Genomic DNA, 18,260 nt, shown 5'->3' on the forward strand with positions numbered 1-18,260 from the left:
ATATGAATTTACAAGTTTGTATTGTATCAGACACAATTCAATTGTTAGTAGTAGTCTATCCTAAGAGTATACTACTAGCCTAATGATCAAAGGATGATGGGTATAGGCCAAGTGGGAGAGGGAAGACATTTGGTTCAATGCTATCAAGTCTTTTACAATATGCGGCAATATGGGTAGTATGGAATACTAAGAACCACAGTGTTTTCAGAAACACGGGGCGTGGCTTAGTTCGAAACACTGTGTTGAAAGTTAAGGGCTTATTATGGTATTGGCTGTCCAATTGAGGAGGATAGGAGAAACTTGCACTTCGTAGAGATTTGATGTCGAGAATTCTCAAAAAAAAAAAAAAAAAAAAAAAAAACAAACAAACAAACAAACAAACAAACAAACTTCGGAGATTTGGTGTTAGATTGGACTAATGTCATTAGGTGAACCAGGGGAGGTGGACTCATGTGATTAGGGTGATATTTCTTCTTTGACAGAGGCAAAAACACGCCCACTTTACAGAAAAGTAAGTGTGCACATCTTTGTGTTGTGGGTATTTTGTCTTCCATTTATTTATTTAGTTTTCTGGTATGCCTTTATTTCGTTTCTAATACATACTTATATTAAGTTGCGGTTGATGTTCTAGGTTGTAGTTATACTAATAAGAAAAAGGGTCCAAACGTCTAATGAATATTGACTTTAGATCCATCGACAAAGATAGTGAAAATCGTATGTTTATATTAAAAGTTAGTTCTGCACTCTTTGGTCCCACAAAATCTGGGTGTATTTGTCATTTAAGCATTTTGGATTGCGTGTTCATTGAGAATTAGTGTATTGATGATTAAAGAAATAGGGGCATTACGGCTAATGTTTTGACGAATTCCAGCATATATGCATAATATTTGCATATAAGAGGAGGGTAAACAATAATTTCCTAAACTTTCCTCCTTACGACGCGACGATGTGAATATTCAACATTTTTGCATCTGTATTTTTTTATTGTTCTTTTATGAAAGCACTTAAATGTGCCTTACTTTTTCTATGCTCCCTAATGATATGCGTGTCTTCCTCTTTTGCAGAAAATGAGATGAAATCCAACAAATGTCCTTGCATGGAATGTATAGTATTTGGCTGCGTGTCGACTGTCGAGGTAAGGTTCTGGCCAAATGATCGATTCTATATTAAGTATCACTGGGTTTCTCTCCAATTGTGTTTTTGTTCTTTGGTGCGTTTGTGTTTTGGTTCTTTTATGATTTGTTTGTTTTGTTTGTTTGTTTTATTATCATTCAGTTGTATTTTAGAGCCATTGGTATTTTTGATTAGGTGAGTGATAAAAAAGAGCACACACATTGGTGTATTTTGATTCTCAATGTAAAAAATAACAAACACTTGGGGTTGTCCTGGTTTATTTGGTTATGAATATTTTGTATTTTCCTAATGCAGATCATACTGAACAAGGTCTTACTGGTAGGGACCAAAACGACTACCTACATTGGGCAACCGGTTGTTACAAACGCCGGCTTTGTGCACTACAGTTGTTGAAGATCGGTATGCCTTAGACACATGAATATTTGTCAAATTCTTTGTGTTTACTATCGACATCCTCAAACCCTCTTGTGGGATGCAGGGACTGGACCCTAAAGGGATTAGCGTTATAAGTACAAGAATCGGAAAAACTATCGAAGAAATATTGGTCACGCATGTGCAGTCGCAAAAATCCTCTTGTGGGATGCAAGTCATAACTTTATATTTTGAAACACATGATGTCTTTTTCCTTTTCTTCTTGATCTGTCTCTCTTGCTCATTTTTCCCGTTGTATAGTTGAAATGGATGAAGGTGATGGTATCTTTTATTGGTCAGTAGAAGGATGTGGTGGGAGGAATTGGCAACTTAAACGTGGAACCCAGTCAAATAGAATTATTATACTTTGAGCTGTTTTTTTTTTCTTCAGTGTTTGTGTATGTCATCAATTGTCAACAAGTATTGCTTTATTTATTTGAATTAATAAGTCTTCTGATCAAAACCTACTAATTTAGTGTTCTGCCTTGATTGTAATTTAATTCCACTTTGATTTTGAGTTGTTGGGATATTGTAGGAGGTGTGGATTAATGAAGTGTTGGGATATATATGTTTGGGATATGCCAACGACGTACCATTAATATAGGTTTATTTACTCATGCATGTAATCTATTATTCTCTTTGTTAGTGTTTCTTTGCATGCCAAGTGAGGATGAGATATTTTATTCTTTAATTGGAATTTTTTCATCTATACAAGTATTGTGTGTGTATAGTATTTTGATTGCAATCTCTTAAAAAAAAATAGAAAAATATAGACCCTTCAAACAAAGTATGTAGTGAATTATTAGTTATCAATATACATATATTATTTATTCAAGTGGACTTTAAGCTTTTGAGTCATTAGCTATCTATCTATGTAGCAAGTCCGGCCATAGGCCGGGCCAAATGGCTAGTTCACCCAAATGGTGTAGTGTTCTTTGCAGTTTTGGCAAGGGCATCACATATTTCCCTTTTCCGCTTTGAAGTGTCATTGCCAACTTTGTTTGAAGAATCCTTAGCCTTAGCCTCCAATGCTTCGTTCACAAAACCTCCACAATCTAGCCTCACACTGCAGAAGGATTATACAAAATTAGAAACAAAAGAAACATAATAAATGGAAATACTAAGACCTAAAGCAAGCTAGACGACACTTATGATTACCTGAGCATCCATGTCGATATCCACCTCTTCGGCGGTGGCTTGGAAGCTTGGATTCTTATGGGCTATAATTTCCAGTGCCTTGGTTAGATCATCGGGAGACAATCTGCTGAGGCCTATACCAAGCTTTCTTTTCTCTTCTACAGACATTTTCCTTCACAGAAATATACACAATGTTCACCTCAGTTCAACCATAAAAGAGGATAATCTGATTCAGAACTACTCACTAACAGAAATATTCCAAATAAGATACTTCTTAGGACACATTTGGCAGCATAACCATGTACAGGAGGGAGGGCATAAAGTAAGGGTCGTTGTTCACCATGGAACCCCCACATGCAGTTCTAACTAATTTTGTGCGAGAAGTGGAGAACCACCGACTCATGCTTAAACAGCTAGCTGTGGTGCGAGAAGTGGAGAACCACCGACTCATGCTTAAACAGCTAGCTGTGGTGCGAGAAGTGGAGAACCACCGACTCATGCTTAAATAGCTAGCTGTGGTGCTAATAGCTCCAGTACAAGGGAGTAGGAATGGGAGAAACTTAATGAGAATATGATCTGTGAGCAGGTCAAAGTTCTCACTATCCCACTAAGACAACAATAACAGCACAAGTGTTTGGTCCGTAAAATATCGAGTAAGCGTAGTCATCATTTCGTGAATTGTCCTGTCACACCTAAACCCTTTGACACTCATGGCACGTACTCAGCTGACGGACACCACCTCACTGTATAATTAGTAACCTTCCGATAGGTCATGTTGTATCAAATTTGAGGGTAATACCATTCTGTGTTTGCTGTTTTAAGGAACCAGTTTTCAGCATACAATAGCCTTTGCCTTCATACACCCACAACTATTTTGATACTCCAGCACAGCTACACTCGGCATAGCTCAAAGTGTGATGTGTTTTTCCTTATAATCTCTTTATTTCTAGGCAAATAATGAATGTGGTAATGATGAAAAAAATGGAAAAACAAATTTCAAGATTTTGTTATCCCTATGACCGTATTATCAGGTGTCTCTGCACCAGTAAATTGGATGTCAGAGATTTAGAGTTCAGATACTCTCAAAGTCTAACGTAGGTGGTCACAAGGTTCTATTTATACAGCCATGGGTGGCCCCTTTATACACTTCAATCACATTATGAGGAAAATTGGCTCCATACTTGACCATAATTCAACTGCAAAGTTTGCTTTTCGTATATGTGATGGCAAAACTATTCGGTGTTTCCACCTCATATTCCTTGCCACGGCAGGCCGCCAAAAGTAAAATCTTTTACTGCAGCCCAAATGGCCTTCTAACCTGTGTCAGTTTCCACCTCCTTCCTCTCCAATCATTTAGCAGTGTAGTTTGTCTAATTTCCTTCTTCATGTCACTACACTGCCTTCATTTTTTCGTGAGTTGGATTTGAGCTTAGACCACTGGTTTGCTAATTCTTAAGTTAATTTATTCTTAAGGATATTCTTAAGTTATTTCAGTTAATTTATTCTTACCTATGGAGTCAATTTTAAGTTTTAATTGCGCTACTTCCTGCGTCAAACAGACTAAATAAATACTAAATGTTATGAGTTTCATTGTCTTTTCCTTTTGCTTTCAATATTTTTCAATCTGATTTGACAGAGGTATATTGCTCAAAAGACTTGCAAAAAAAAACTGATGAAACCTCATAGAAGCACACTACGGCCATACTTCTTTGCATGCATTTATCTCTATAAATTCTAAAGAGACTCTTAAGTTTCTCAAACCGGTCTCCATTCAGAAGATTAAACTGTTTAAGTGAGCTCAAAATTATAAGCATGAGGGAGTGAGGGACGTAAAATTGGTTGGAGTTTCTCTTAGCCTGTTCTGTTACAGAGTTGAATGGACTCTAAAGCTTAATGGTATGTGTAGGGGAGCAATATCCCCACTAAGGAACATTGCAGACGAAGCACAAGCGACCTCAACGCATCGACCTCCAAGACCGATCTGCGAGCAACTCCTTACAAGTAGGTGTGTTTTGCAGACGAAGCACAAGCGACCTCAACGCATCGACCTCCAAGACCGATCTTCGAGCGACTCCTTACAAGTAGGTGGTACGAACGAAGATACTTCAATCTTTTAACACTTGGCCGAGAGGTAACGCGCCCCCCCGGATGTAATCATTGCCAAAATCTTATTTGCATTTCCACCACCGGAAATAGGGACTACCGCGCCAACTCCCAATCAGAGTATGACTCACACCAAAACCACTCCAGCACTCATTCACGATCTCTACCCTACATTTGTACACAAAGGGTACACGTGTCTGAAGGATCTCCACCCCCAGAATCCTATAAATACCATCTATGGAACTCGTCGGACTGATTCTTCTCTCCCCAAGAAAAGGAAAAACGAGAGAAGATATCGTGGCGGTTAAGCTTCACGGCGACCTCGGTCCCATCAAAGTCCAAATCCATCTCGCTTCTCTTCTACTATAATCGAGGAGAAAACCAAAACGGCTCCTTTACATTGGCGCCGTCGTGGTTTCGATTCTTGGAGAGCCACTTTAGATCGGTTCATCCATCTCTAACTCTCCGATTACGAAGCATGGTTAGCATAGAAGATCAAGTTGAGAAACCAGCCCACCGGTTAGGAATAGCGAATGAGAGCATTTCCTTGCTTTCGGGGAGGAAAATGCTACTTTACGTGCTCGGTGGATAGTTATCGGCAACAACAAGTCGGAAAGCGGGCCGAACACAAGATCAATGGCGTTAATCGGCTGATTTTAACGAAGTTATCCCAAAGGATTGGCGGACCTCTGCGAAGAAGGACTCGACAGTTGTGCACACAAGATGCTTAAGGCGTATCGGCGCATCTCCGTTCACCATGAGAGGTCCTCCGATAAATCCTCTCCTGCGACTTTATCCACCCACGCTTTCCCATGTATGCGGCGGCAGCACATGCCCCGGTCGGAAGACATGTGGCTCGCTATATCGAGTTTGGCACTCTACGGCTCACCCGAAGTTCGATTATCTCCCGCTGCAGATTATTTCCGGCCGGCCTCAAGGATGGGCTCTAGATTGGTTCTTTTCATCGGAGTCCGATTCTATAAACACTTTCGAGCGGCTTCATCGATTTGTTCGCCCGACCCGATCGCGTCCACAACAGGCGGAAGAAGGCAGATCTTGATTCTCTGTTTCAATTATCATTCAAGGAGGGCGAAACTATTCGTGAATTCCTAGGACGGTTCAAGGCCGAACTGCTGTGCATGGAAAGTGGCTTGAAAGAATCTTTCGCCACACTGGCCTTTTCCAATGCTTGCCGAGTGCGAAATAGCGACCTAGCTAGGTCGTTGATGAAGGAACGCCCAGAGACACTGTCCGAGCTCTACGCTCGCGTGGATAAGTACATCAAGTTGCAAGAAACTTTAAAACTCCATGGTTTAGCAGAGAGCCACGAGGTCGCCGAAGTATCAGATCGTTCCCCTCGGGGCAAGAAGCGCGCCAGGTCGCATGCCCCAGCAGCTCGTGCACGATCAGATAACAACAGAGAATTCACTGTTTTGACACGTTCCCCCAGTCACATACTGGATAAGATTAAGCGCGCCTCATTTTTCCGGCCAACCATCAGGCAGCCCGCAGATCGACCTGGCAAGCCTTTTTGTGCATTTCATAAAGCAAAGTGCCATGAAACTGATGCATGCTGGGGGCTCAAGCATTATCTCCAAGACCTGGTGGAAGCTGGTTATATCAAACACTACATTAGCATTCGATGGCGACTGCGTCACAAGTTGCCGGCTCGTCGTGGTATGCGTAGTCGATCTCCACCTCACCGTCCTTGCCAAGGGATATGGGCTCGTCCTCGCGGTAGAGGCGCCCTCGTGATCGTTCGCCACGAGAGAAGGCAGCACTTCGTCCGATCGTGACAATGCTCGCGACTATTCATGTGATTACCTTTCGGACGATTCCGTGACCTCTTCCGAGAAAAACGGCGTCGCGCTCTTCAGAAGTCTATCATTTTACTTCACAGTGCAGCTCCGCGGCGTGGTTCAGTCGCAGTAAGCAGCGATATCACTTTTCACAGAGGCCGACTTAAGCAAAGTCCGCCTTCCTCATAATGACGCATTGGTCGATTTCATGTCAAAATCGGCCGATCGATCAAAGCGTCTCCGATCGACCTCGGCAATTCGTGACATCTTATTTTACCACACCATGCAAGAGATGAACCTCCCCAAGTCCGTTTCGTCGACTAATCGCTCCCCTTTACGGGTTCAATGGCTCGAGCCGACCCCATTGGTGACATTATCTTACCAAGATCGGTGGGCTCGAGAGGATAAGATTACCTGCAATACTCGGTTCTGCGTTCTCGACAGCAAGTCGCCATACAATGCCATCCTCGGACGACGCTGGATTCATCAGATGCAGGCTGTACCGTCCACTTTACATCAAGTTCTCCGTTTCCCCGGACCTCGAGGCATGATGGAGCTTAGAAGCAATCAACTTGAAGCGTACCATTGTAACCAGGTCCAATCAGCGGAATCTGACGCTTTCGTGAATTGCTTCCCCACCATGGGGAGCCCTCCGCCTACACAATGGCACGTGACTTAGTCGCAGAAGTCCAACCGAACCGCCAAGCGAGCGGGGGGGCTCTTCAAGCGAAGTTCTCTCAATGCCCGATGCACTTTTCCCCGAGTCCTCAATGCACCGGCGAAGACCTCTAGCTTTGACCCAGCGACAGTGGCTTCGTCAGTTAAAGTTTCAGAGATCGTCTCAGCCCATGCCGCGTCGCCACAGGTGCCAATAGCAGCCGCACCATCAATGTGTTTGCGGCCGGGTCCCACTCCCGGTTAAGTGGCTACCCCGGCGGCGTTAAGCGAAACAGTCGCTCCACCATCACCGATACGGTCGGATCGTCCCACTGGTTAGTTCCACCCTTCTCGGAAGTGAAGTCGCCAAGTAGTGCTTCGCCACCGGGTTGTAAAACCCCGGTGAGAAAAAAAAAAAGTGAATCTTGGCACGGAAGGCGACCGAAGTTTGTATATGTAGGGGCTAACCTCGACCCCACACTCGGATCCCAACTTGTAAATTTCTTATCAATGAATAAAGATGTTTTTGCTTGGTCGTATATCGATGTGCCCGGAATCGATCCTAACCTCGCTTGCCACAAATTAAATGTGAACCCCAATGCTAGACCGGGTCCGACAACGACCTTCGTCGACTATCCTGCGCTTTCAAAAGCCATCAATGGCGAGGTCGAAAAACTCAAGCAAGTCGGTTTCATCGGAAAAGGTAGACTACCTGAAGTGGATTGCCAATATTGTTGCCGTCCCCAAAAAGAATGGCACAGTTCGCTTATCGTCGATTTCACAAATGTCAATCAGGCCACGCCTAAAGATAGCTTTCCCTTGCCTCGCATTGACCAACTGGTCGACCAAACCTGTGGTCATGAACTCCTCTCCTTTATGGATGCGTACAGTGGGTACAACCAAATCCCACTCGCCGAGGCAGATCAAGAGAAGACTTCGTGTTTCGACCCCCACCTACGTGGCAAACGTCCATTAGTAGGGTCTCTATTTTATTCATTTAATCAGCGGGGCTAAAGCCCGATTAATAATATCATGGATCAATGTACGGGCCCATTAACTCATGTGTCTAAGGTGAACCTTAGCCACATGGCTTGCCACTAATATACATTGATTTATGTCCAGATTCATTTCTTATCAAAAAGATAATTATCAGTTGACAGTTATATTCTATCACAATAGCTCAAGCAACAAGACTACTTGAGCTACAAGGACTCTCTACTCTACCTATATAAATACCAAACTATTTTTCATTCAGAACTACGTTCTTGAGACTTGATCCCACCCGATAATTTGGGTGCGTAGGCAACCGCAAGGTCTGATCTCATCATTCCCCGATCACCATCATTTTTCTAATTACTTTTATCGTTCTTCGCCTTTTATCAACACTTGGTGTTTTAATCATATTTGGTCGAAACATAATTGCCGTCTCTGGGTTCTTATACTACACCCTCGGTCACGTTCATAAAGTTATGACGATACCGAAGAGCTCAAGGTCCCGATGTGATTACCGGCGATCATCACGAACATGATGGTCAAGGACAACTTGGCGCCGACAAAGATAATACCTTCTAATAATCGTCGTTCCACCAATGCGCCAAATTATTCCGCGTGAGGTTATTGCTTTTCCGACGATTCTCCGATTATCGATCGCGGATAATGTAAGTCATATGTCTCGAGAGGCACTTCTTCAAAAGTTAAGGACCGTCCATAAGCCAGAATAATTACTACAGCGTCATCTTAACGGCGCGACTCCACTTTCGTAGATGATGTTGTATCTGTCACACCACAACGTCACACGCGCCAACGACATAATAGTGTGTGGGATCGTTTAAGTGGTGAGGATGAGATTCAGCGATATTCGCAACAGCCATCAACGAGTTAAGAGTAATGGGCTTAATTAATTCCCGACCTCCCGAGAAATCTCCACCCACTTGGTCACGTTCCGGTAGGCAAGGTACTGCTAATAATCGTCCGATCGCACTTACGGTCCTACAAATTATCGGCAAGTCCCAGGAATTGGTGGTGAACAGAATAATGATCGCACTCATGATCGGAACCATCGGTATGGTGAAACACTTCAGCAACGGTTCTTATCATTCGAACATTATCAGATCGAAAGCCCAACGTACCATCCACAATCATCTCGACACGAAGCGATGAATCTTCGCCGTTTTCTTCTCGCTCGTTTCGCGGCCCCCATAGCGTCATCATTGACTATGATCCGCGATCAAACAGATCTGGATCGATGACTCCTCAACGTGTCGGAGAAATGATTAAAAAGCTCTTACGGGACGGCGATCCTTTTGAATCGACACTAGAAAATCTGGCGGTTGAAGATGGTATTTTGGACAAATTTTTTCTCGCCCGTCAAAGGGCTACTCATAACAAAACTTCAAACAACGAGTTTGATCAATATGATGATGTCGAGGGTTGCCCTATGCTTCATGTGATTAATTTCACAAACAAACTGGTTTTATCGGGAGGTGATGATGCTTTAAAATGCAAACTTTTCCCTTCTACATTAAAGGGGAAGCGTTGGTATGGTTTAGCGAATTACCTCCAGCATTCGTCGATTCAAGGACTTAACCGAAAAGTTTTCAAGGCGTTTTCATCATAATCTCAAACGTCCAAATGGAGTCCGAGTTCTTTTCAACATCAAGCAACAACGTGAGGAAACTCTCAGTAGTTTTATCGTAGCGTTTAAGCCGCTGCGCCGGTGAGATTTCCGAACAATCCGATCTAATGGTGGTTTACGGCTTTTAAAGAAGCTATCTTGTTTGATAAAGATGGGTTATATAACTCTCTTGTTCGGGATATTCCATCTTCGACGCGTCGTTATACAGGAAGTTCAACAATTTATCAATGTTGAAGGCGACACGTACGCTCGAACTTCTCGTGACAAAGATAATAAAGGAAAGGATTTCAATGATCGTGAAATAAGCGAAGAATCCGACTTTTGATCAACAAACAACCGGTCGAAGCCTCCGTATAAGAAAGAAGACTCCTGGCGGGTGGAAAGCCTTTTACTGATTTTGAATTAACTCCGCTTAATACCAAATATCGCGGTAGTTTTCGACAAAATCAAGGATAAGAGTCCGCTCACTCCGCCCGTTTCCCTGGCGGCGACACTAAAACGACTCGCGATAAATCGTTATGGTGCAAATTTCATAATGATTATGGTCATGAGACGGAGAATTGTCGATCTTTGCGGGGAAGAATTGAAAAGCTTGTGCAGAATGGAAAACTTGATCAATATGTGCAGAAGAAAGTAACAACTCAAGCTTTAACTATCAACGATCACAATGTCATTAAGGTTGGACATGCCATTATTGATTCATTGTCCAATACTCGTGGAAAACCGCTTTCGCCGTTCTAAAGTCAAATATCTGTCTAATTTGTACGAAGTTAACGGGATCAATTTCGTGGAAGGTTTTCGCACGGAGACTATTGAAGATGAACCATTATGTTTCACTGACCAAGATCTAATGGGCGTGCATGTTCCTCATTATGATCTTTGCCGTGATAAGCTGCATTATATCGGTTGTATCGTGTACAACGATATAATGATCGACACCGGTAGTTCAGCTAGTGTCATGTTTTAAGGTGTTATCGCGGTATTCCTTTTATTGATAACTTGGTCACCCCCTGAAAATCTCTATCGTTGGTTTTGATGGTACCGCTACTCATTCGTTGGAAAGGTGTCTCTCCGGTCACTCTTATGCGAGAAGGAAGTCAATATTGATTTCTTATTGATGGATTGTAAATCCTTTACAATGTCATCCTTGGTAGAGATTGGATTCATTATATGGAAGCCGTCGTCTCAACATATCATCAAGCCATCAAGTTCCCATTCAATAAAAAAAGTATGTAAGGTCGCAATGATCAACCGGCATCTCTAATTTGCCGCGACAATGTTCTCGATGATTATAAGAAGTCACGAAGTTGTTGGATCTAACTATTCGAGTTCCAACGCCGTCAAATAGCAATTCAAACATCGGGACCTTCGGTTTACTCTGCCAATAGAAATGTTGAAGGACCCCCGACGGTCGATCCACTTTTAGAAGTTCAAATTGGCCAACTCCACGAAGAGACTACTTTTATTTCACCCGAACTTCCGGAAGAGGAGAGACAAAGAGCTTATTTTGTTATTGCGGAAGAATAATCATGTGTTTGCTTGGCAAATAGAGCAAATGCCTGGTATAGATCCTTCGGTGGCTTGTCATAAACTTCGACATTGATCCTAATGCAAAACCAGTTCGACAAAAGCCCGAAGGATGGCCCCGATAGAAAGATGAAAGTGAAAGAGCTAAATCGACCGTCTCTTGTCCATTAACTTTATAAGGCCTCGTGACTTATCCAACATGGATGTCAAATGTTGTCGCGATGCCAAAAAGAACGGCAAATTACGTGTTTGTATCGATTTCACAAATCTCAATAAGGCTTGTCCGGTTCATCCATATCCATTGCCTCTTATATCTGAAATGGTCGATGCAACATCTGGTTTTCAGCGTTTGTCTTTTTTGGATGCTTATTCTGGTTATCATCAGATTCGTTATTCATTGAGGACCAAGAGTTCACTGCATTCATTACAGACCAAGGCATTTACTGTTACCAGGTAATGCCTTTCGGTCTGAAAAACGCTGGAGCCACATATCAAAAGCTAGTCAACACTATTTTTTCTGACCTACTTGGAAAGACAGTCGAAGCATACATCGATGACATGGTTGTCAAATCTACAAAAGCACCTGATCATCTTACTGATTTGCAAGCTGTTTTCGACAGACTCTCCAATGTCAACATGCGTTTGAATCCGGCTAAGTGTTCTTTCGGTTTATCATCTGGTAAATTCTTAGGATACATGATGACTAGGCGCTGAATTGAAGCAAATCCGGATCCATTCGAGTCAGTCCTTGAAATGCCTTCTCCGGACGTCAAAGAAAGAAATTCAACGACTTACACGGGACGCTTGGCTGCCTCTAAATCGCTTTATCTCGGTAGATTTCGATCGATGCCGCCCTTTTTCCAAACATTGAAAAAGGTATCTGTTTGAGTTGAGTGGTGACGATCATATTAGTGTTGCGGTATGAGCCCTCAGCATGGACGCTTCTCTATTCTCTGTTTATATATTCTTTGAGCTGGTCCCGTATTTGAGTCCATGTGTGATTCTATTAGCTAAACCAAACCGACTTCATGTACAAGCCTTGATGATAAGCGCTTATCCAATCCGGATTTAATTTAGGAGTCCTAGTTTCTGTAGTATTTTCACGTGACATCTTCTCGCTATTTCGAGATATATCGAATTCCATTTATTTCGCTCACGATTTCGCCGATTTATGTCCGTCTGGCGGATAATTCGCTGGATTTATCTCCACAGTTTTCAACGGCCTAATCCTCGTATTGCTATTCCGGTGGTATCGCCATCGACCTCCTCCCTCGCTTTGTTACGTAAATACGCTCGTATAGTTTTCGACACTCAATTTCTTTTTAATATTTTCACCGTATTTTCTTTATATGCATCTTTTATTCCGCCTATTATTTTTTTTGGCCGATTTTTCTTTAACTACGCCATTATTCCGGCCTACATTTATTTGACATTATTTCGCTTTCCACTAATTCACGATTTTTCCGATTGTACATTTTTCTTATCGCTTTCGCTCACACGACACTTTGTTATACACTCCGCTTTGCTCTTTATTAATTCACGCTTTCCGTGATTTTCTTATCTTCTTTGCCTCGTGAACTTTGTTCGCCGACAAAGAGGGCGTGTTTCACCCCCACCTACGGGCAAACGCCCATTAGTAGGGTCTCTATTTTATTCATTTAATCAACCAATTTAAAGCCCAATTCATTATCATGGATCAATGTATGTGCCCATTAACTCATGTGTCTAAGGTCAACCTTAGCCACATGGCTTGCCACTAATATACATTGATTTATGTCCGTGATTCATTTCTTATCAAAAAGATAATTATCGGTTACAAGGTATATTCTATCACAATAGCTCAAGCAACAAGACTACTTGAGCTACAAGGACTCTCTACTCTACCTATATAAATACCAAACTATTTTTCATTCAGAACTACGTTCTTGAGACTTGATCCCACTGATAATTTGGGTACGTAGGCAACCGCAAGGTACAGTCTCATCATTCCCCCGATCACCATCATTTTTCTAATTACTTTTATACGTTCTTCGTCTTTTATCAACACTTGGTGTTTTAATCATATTTGGTCGAAACACTTCGTTCATTACGGAGCAAGGGATTTATTGTTACAACGTCCTCCCGTTCGGTCTAAAGAACGCTGGAGCGACATACCAACGCCTGGTCACGGATATGTTCCAAGACATGTTAGGCGACACCATGAAGGTCTACATTGACGACATGGTGGTCAAAAGCAAAAAAGCTGATGATCACCTCACCCACTTAGAACAAGCGTTCCGTGACTACGCCGCATCGGGCATGAAGTTGAACCTTAAAAATGCCTCTTTGGGGCCCTCCCAAGTTTTTAGGGTATCAGGTGTCGCAGCGCGGGATCGAGGCAAATCCTGACTAGATCCGAGCGTTCCTAGATATGCCCGATCCACGCACAAAGAAACAGATACAGAAGTTGTCGGGAATGGTCGCGGCCAACCGTTCATATCAAGGGCCCTCGATAAATGTAGATCGCTCCTGCAGCTCCTCAAAAAAGGCGAGCCGTTCTCATGGAGCGATCAATGTCATCATGCATTCGCTACTCTCAAAGAGTATCTCACCACGCCTCCCGTCTTAGCCAAACCAGTATATGGAGAGACACTGGGGCTTTATCTGGCCATTTCCGACTTCGCCATCACTTCAGAGAAGCCGATCTACTTCACGAGTAAGACACTCACGCCGGCCGAAAAGAATTATTCCTTCTTGAACGAAGGCACTTGCTTTTGTTGTATTCCTCGCGACGAAGTTCAGCCGCATTTCAAGCACATCAAATTAAAGTTCTTACCGACCTTCCATTGAAGAAAGTCCTTCACAAAGAAAACAAGACTACTCGAATGGCAGTTTGGGCCGAAGAACTCGGAGAACACCACATAGAGTTCGTCCCCGCGACTTCTCGAAAGGTCGTCGTCGCCGATTTCCTAGCAGATTTCGGTCGAGGACCCCAACCGAACAAGAAACCGAGCTCCCGTGACATAAAACGGAGTCAAATCGCATTGGTCTCTCTTTTGTGGATGGTTCGAGTAATCTCGCGGAAGCGGCATCGGAGTCGCCTTAGTTTCCCACGACGGAAATATGATTGAAAAGTCACCCCGCATTGATTTTGCAACTTCCAACAATGAAGCCGAGTACCGGTTTAATTAATTGGGGACTACGGATGGCGGCCGCAGCTCGGGTCGAAGAGCTCCAAGTCTTTAGTGACTTCGCGAATCGGTCGCTCGCCAGTTGCAAAAGAGTACACTACCCACAAAGGTAACCTTTCCAAGTATCTTCGTGTCGCTTCATCGCTTATTGCCTTTTTTTAAGCGGTACACATACATCATTTCTTTGCGTGAGGAGAACCGCCACGCAGACAGCTTTAGCTTATTTGGCTACCCGCACCCGAGCGCTCCCCGACAAGTTCTCATAGAAGTCGCCGACCGACCCGCATACCAAGTCGACCATACCTTGATGATAAGTGACCTATTTCCTCTCCGCCCGGTCGGTTGAGCCAAACATGGATGCAGCCATCATCGATTATATCTCAAGACGCACGCCCCCGAGGAGCGCACCAAGGCCAAAGTGTCTCTTATCAAGCTCGGCGTTATTGTTTAGTCCAAAACAAGCTATTCAGAAAATCACCGGTGGCCCACACTTTACGATGCATTACCCCGCATCGGGTCGATTGATTTTTGCCGAAATCCACGAAGGCGAATGTGGAAATCACGCCGGCGGCCGCTCATTAGCCCACAAGGCCATCTCTCAAGGATATTTCTGGCCCCGGATGCAGATCGATGCTAAAGCATACGTCCTCAAATGTCTCAAATGCCAAACGTTCGGCCACAATATCATCCAACCTGCTCGCGAACTGATCAGCATAGCGAGCCCGTGGCCATTTCACATGTGGGGCATGGACATCATGGGACCATTCATTCCACAGAAGAGTACTGGCTTCCGCTTTGTCCTAGCTGCCACCGACTACTTCACCAAGTGGGTCGAGGCCATTCCTCTCGCCCACGTCAAAGAGTCCCATGTCCGAAACTTCATCTGGACTCACATTATCACCAGATTTGGTTTACCACATACACTAGTAATGGACAACGGGCCTCAATTCAAAGGCCGAACAGTTAAAGAGTTCCTCGCCAAGTGGAAGATCATTCATGCGTTCTCTACTCCGCAGTACGCTCAGAGTAACGGCCAAGCAGAAGCCAGTAACAAAGCAATCTTGGAAAATTTGAAGAAAAAGATTGAAAAGAATAAGAGCCAATGGCCAAACCAGTTGGAAAACATTCTATGGGCTCACCGCACTACGCTCCAAGACGGGCGAAGTCGCCATTCTCCTTATGTTATGGCACGGCCGTAATTCCCACCGAAATGACCGTCACTACAACTCGATCGAACTTGTTGAGTCGGGTATAACGACTCGTTATCCCGGTGACGCCGACTGTTGGAAGAAAAGCGAGACTTAGCTGCCGTCAGAGTCGCATCTTACCAGCAAACTCTGAAGAACTCCTACAATAAGCGAGTTCATCCTAGGTTTTTTCAACCTGGAGACCTAGTGCTCAAAAAGACGCAGGACGATTCCAAGTTAGCCCCCACATGGGAAGGCCCCTACATCGCGGGAACGCTGTCGTTGGCAATGGAGCATACTGGATAAGAACCCAAGAGGGGAAGATGTTGCCTCGACCTTGGAATACTTATCTACTGAAAATTTTTTATCAGTAGCGCCATTCATGTTGTAAATCTTTTGTTTTCATTCATGTAAGACAAGTTTTTGTGCTGACTGATACTATCTACTCCATTTAGTTGTATTGGTACGTTTACGGGCTACTTAGCCTCTCCAATTCTTGTAACGTCGAGGACCTATATTTCTAGGATCGACTAAAGCGAACGCCTCTCCGAAAGCGCATGCTCTCGTGAGCTCACAAGCTACTTAGCCTCCAATTCTTGTAACGCCGAGGACCTATATTTCTAGGATCGACTAAAGCGAGAACGCCTCGGCCGAAAGCGCATACTCTCGGAGCTCACAGCTACTTAGCCTCTCCAATTCTTGTAACGCCGAGGACCTATATTTCTAGGATCGACTAAAGCGGAGAACGCCTCACCGAAAGCGCATGTACTCTCGTGAGCTCACAAGGGCTTAGCCTCTCCAATTCTTGTAACGCCGAGGACCTATATTTCTAGGATCGACTAAAGCGAGAACGCTTTCTCGGAAAGCGCATACCTCTCGAGCTCACAGTGCTACTTAGCCTCTCCAATTCTTGTAACGCCGAGGGACCTATATTTCTAGGATCGACTAAAGCGAGAACGCCTCAAAAGCGCGATGTACCTCGAGGAGCTCACAAGCTACTTAGCCTCTCCAATTCTTGTAACGCCGAGGACCTATATTTCTAGGATCGACTAAAGCGAGAACGCCTCACCGAAAGCGCATGTCTCGGGAGCTCACAAGCTACTTAGCCTCCAATTCTTGTAACGCCGAGGACCTATATTTCTAGGATCGACTAAAGCGAAACGCCTCTCCGAAAGCGCATGCTCTCGTGAGCTCACAAGCTACTTAGCCCCTCCAATTCTTGTAACGCCGAGGGACCTATATTTCTAGGATCGACTAAAGCGAAACGCCTCCAAAAAGCGCATGCAGCTCTCGAAGCTCACGCTACATAGCTAGCTCCTCCAATTCTTGTAACGCCGAGGACCTATATTTCAAGGATCGACTAAAAGCGAACGCCTCTCCGTCAAGCGCATGTTTCCTCTCAGAGCTCACAGTGCTACATAGCCTCTCCAATTTTGTAACGCCGAGGACCTATATTTCTAGGATCGACTAAAGCGAAACGCCTCCACGAAAAAATACTCAGCTATCGCAAGCTACATGCATCATACACAGAACACATAACATGCATGCGAAATACAACCAATAACAATATTCGACCAAGCATTGCAATAGATATGCCCACCGATCTGCTGGGACTACCCAGAAAATCCAGATCGGCGTCTCATACAAAATAAACAAAATATAGAACTGCCGCTTTCGCGGAAACCAGTCCTCCGAACAAAAAGGCGAACTGCTCAGGCAAGCCTGAAAACACAGCTCTATTGTTTGCTCTCGTATAAGAGAGAGGAATGTAGACTATACTCACAACTTACGATGGACAGAGTCGATGACGATCACCTTATCAATTCTCAGTAATGACATGCTTGTCTTCCGTGGCTCGCTTAGTCGAAGCAAAGATGCCGAAATGACCTCAAAGACCACACGCGATCTCAGTTTTTTCTTCCTCGCCCGGCAATCGCTTTTCCTCCAATGTCATACTTTTTCGGCCCGAGGCGCATAGGCAATACAGGCTTCAAGATATTTTCTTCGCTTTCGCTTTCACCTTCCGACATTTCTTTGCATAAGCAAATACAACCGCTCGTTCCCCCAAGAAGTTATGATTACGCCTATGATATAGCCCACACACGGTCCAAGGAATTGTCTTTTCCTGACTTCCTCAATACCGCCGGGCGACACGATTCCTTTCAAATCGCTATGATTCCCGCCACGCGTGCAACACGCAAAAATTTCTTTCCCGCCAGTTTCCAACTCAGCGGCATCCCAAACAGAACGATCTCCATAGCTCGCTCATGCTTCACCCAAGTGTTGCGTCTTCTCTCAGCAGATCGCCTGCATGAACCCAGCCATTCTACTGAGAGGGGGCTGTGTAGGGGAGCAATATCCCCACTAAGGAACATTGCAGACGAAGCACAAGCGACCTCAACGCATCGACCTCCAAGACCGATCTGCGAGCAACTCCTTACAAGTAGGTGTGTTTTGCAGACGAAGCACAAGCGACCTCAACGCATCGACCTCCAAGACC

General features: G+C 44.0%; 1 protein-coding gene across 1 annotated transcript in view; it reads left to right on the forward strand.

Annotated features, from left to right (window-relative positions):
- The window catches only part of LOC147524272 (replication factor A protein 1-like), a 38,180-nt gene that overhangs the window by 10,816 nt on the left and 9,104 nt on the right, over positions 1–18,260 (forward strand). The gene's annotated exons all lie outside the window — the stretch shown is intronic.

The sequence above is a fragment of the Coptis chinensis genome, chromosome 1 (assembly GCF_015680905.1).
Source record: "Coptis chinensis isolate HL-2020 chromosome 1, ASM1568090v1, whole genome shotgun sequence".
Lineage (NCBI taxonomy): Eukaryota > Viridiplantae > Streptophyta > Magnoliopsida > Ranunculales > Ranunculaceae > Coptis > Coptis chinensis.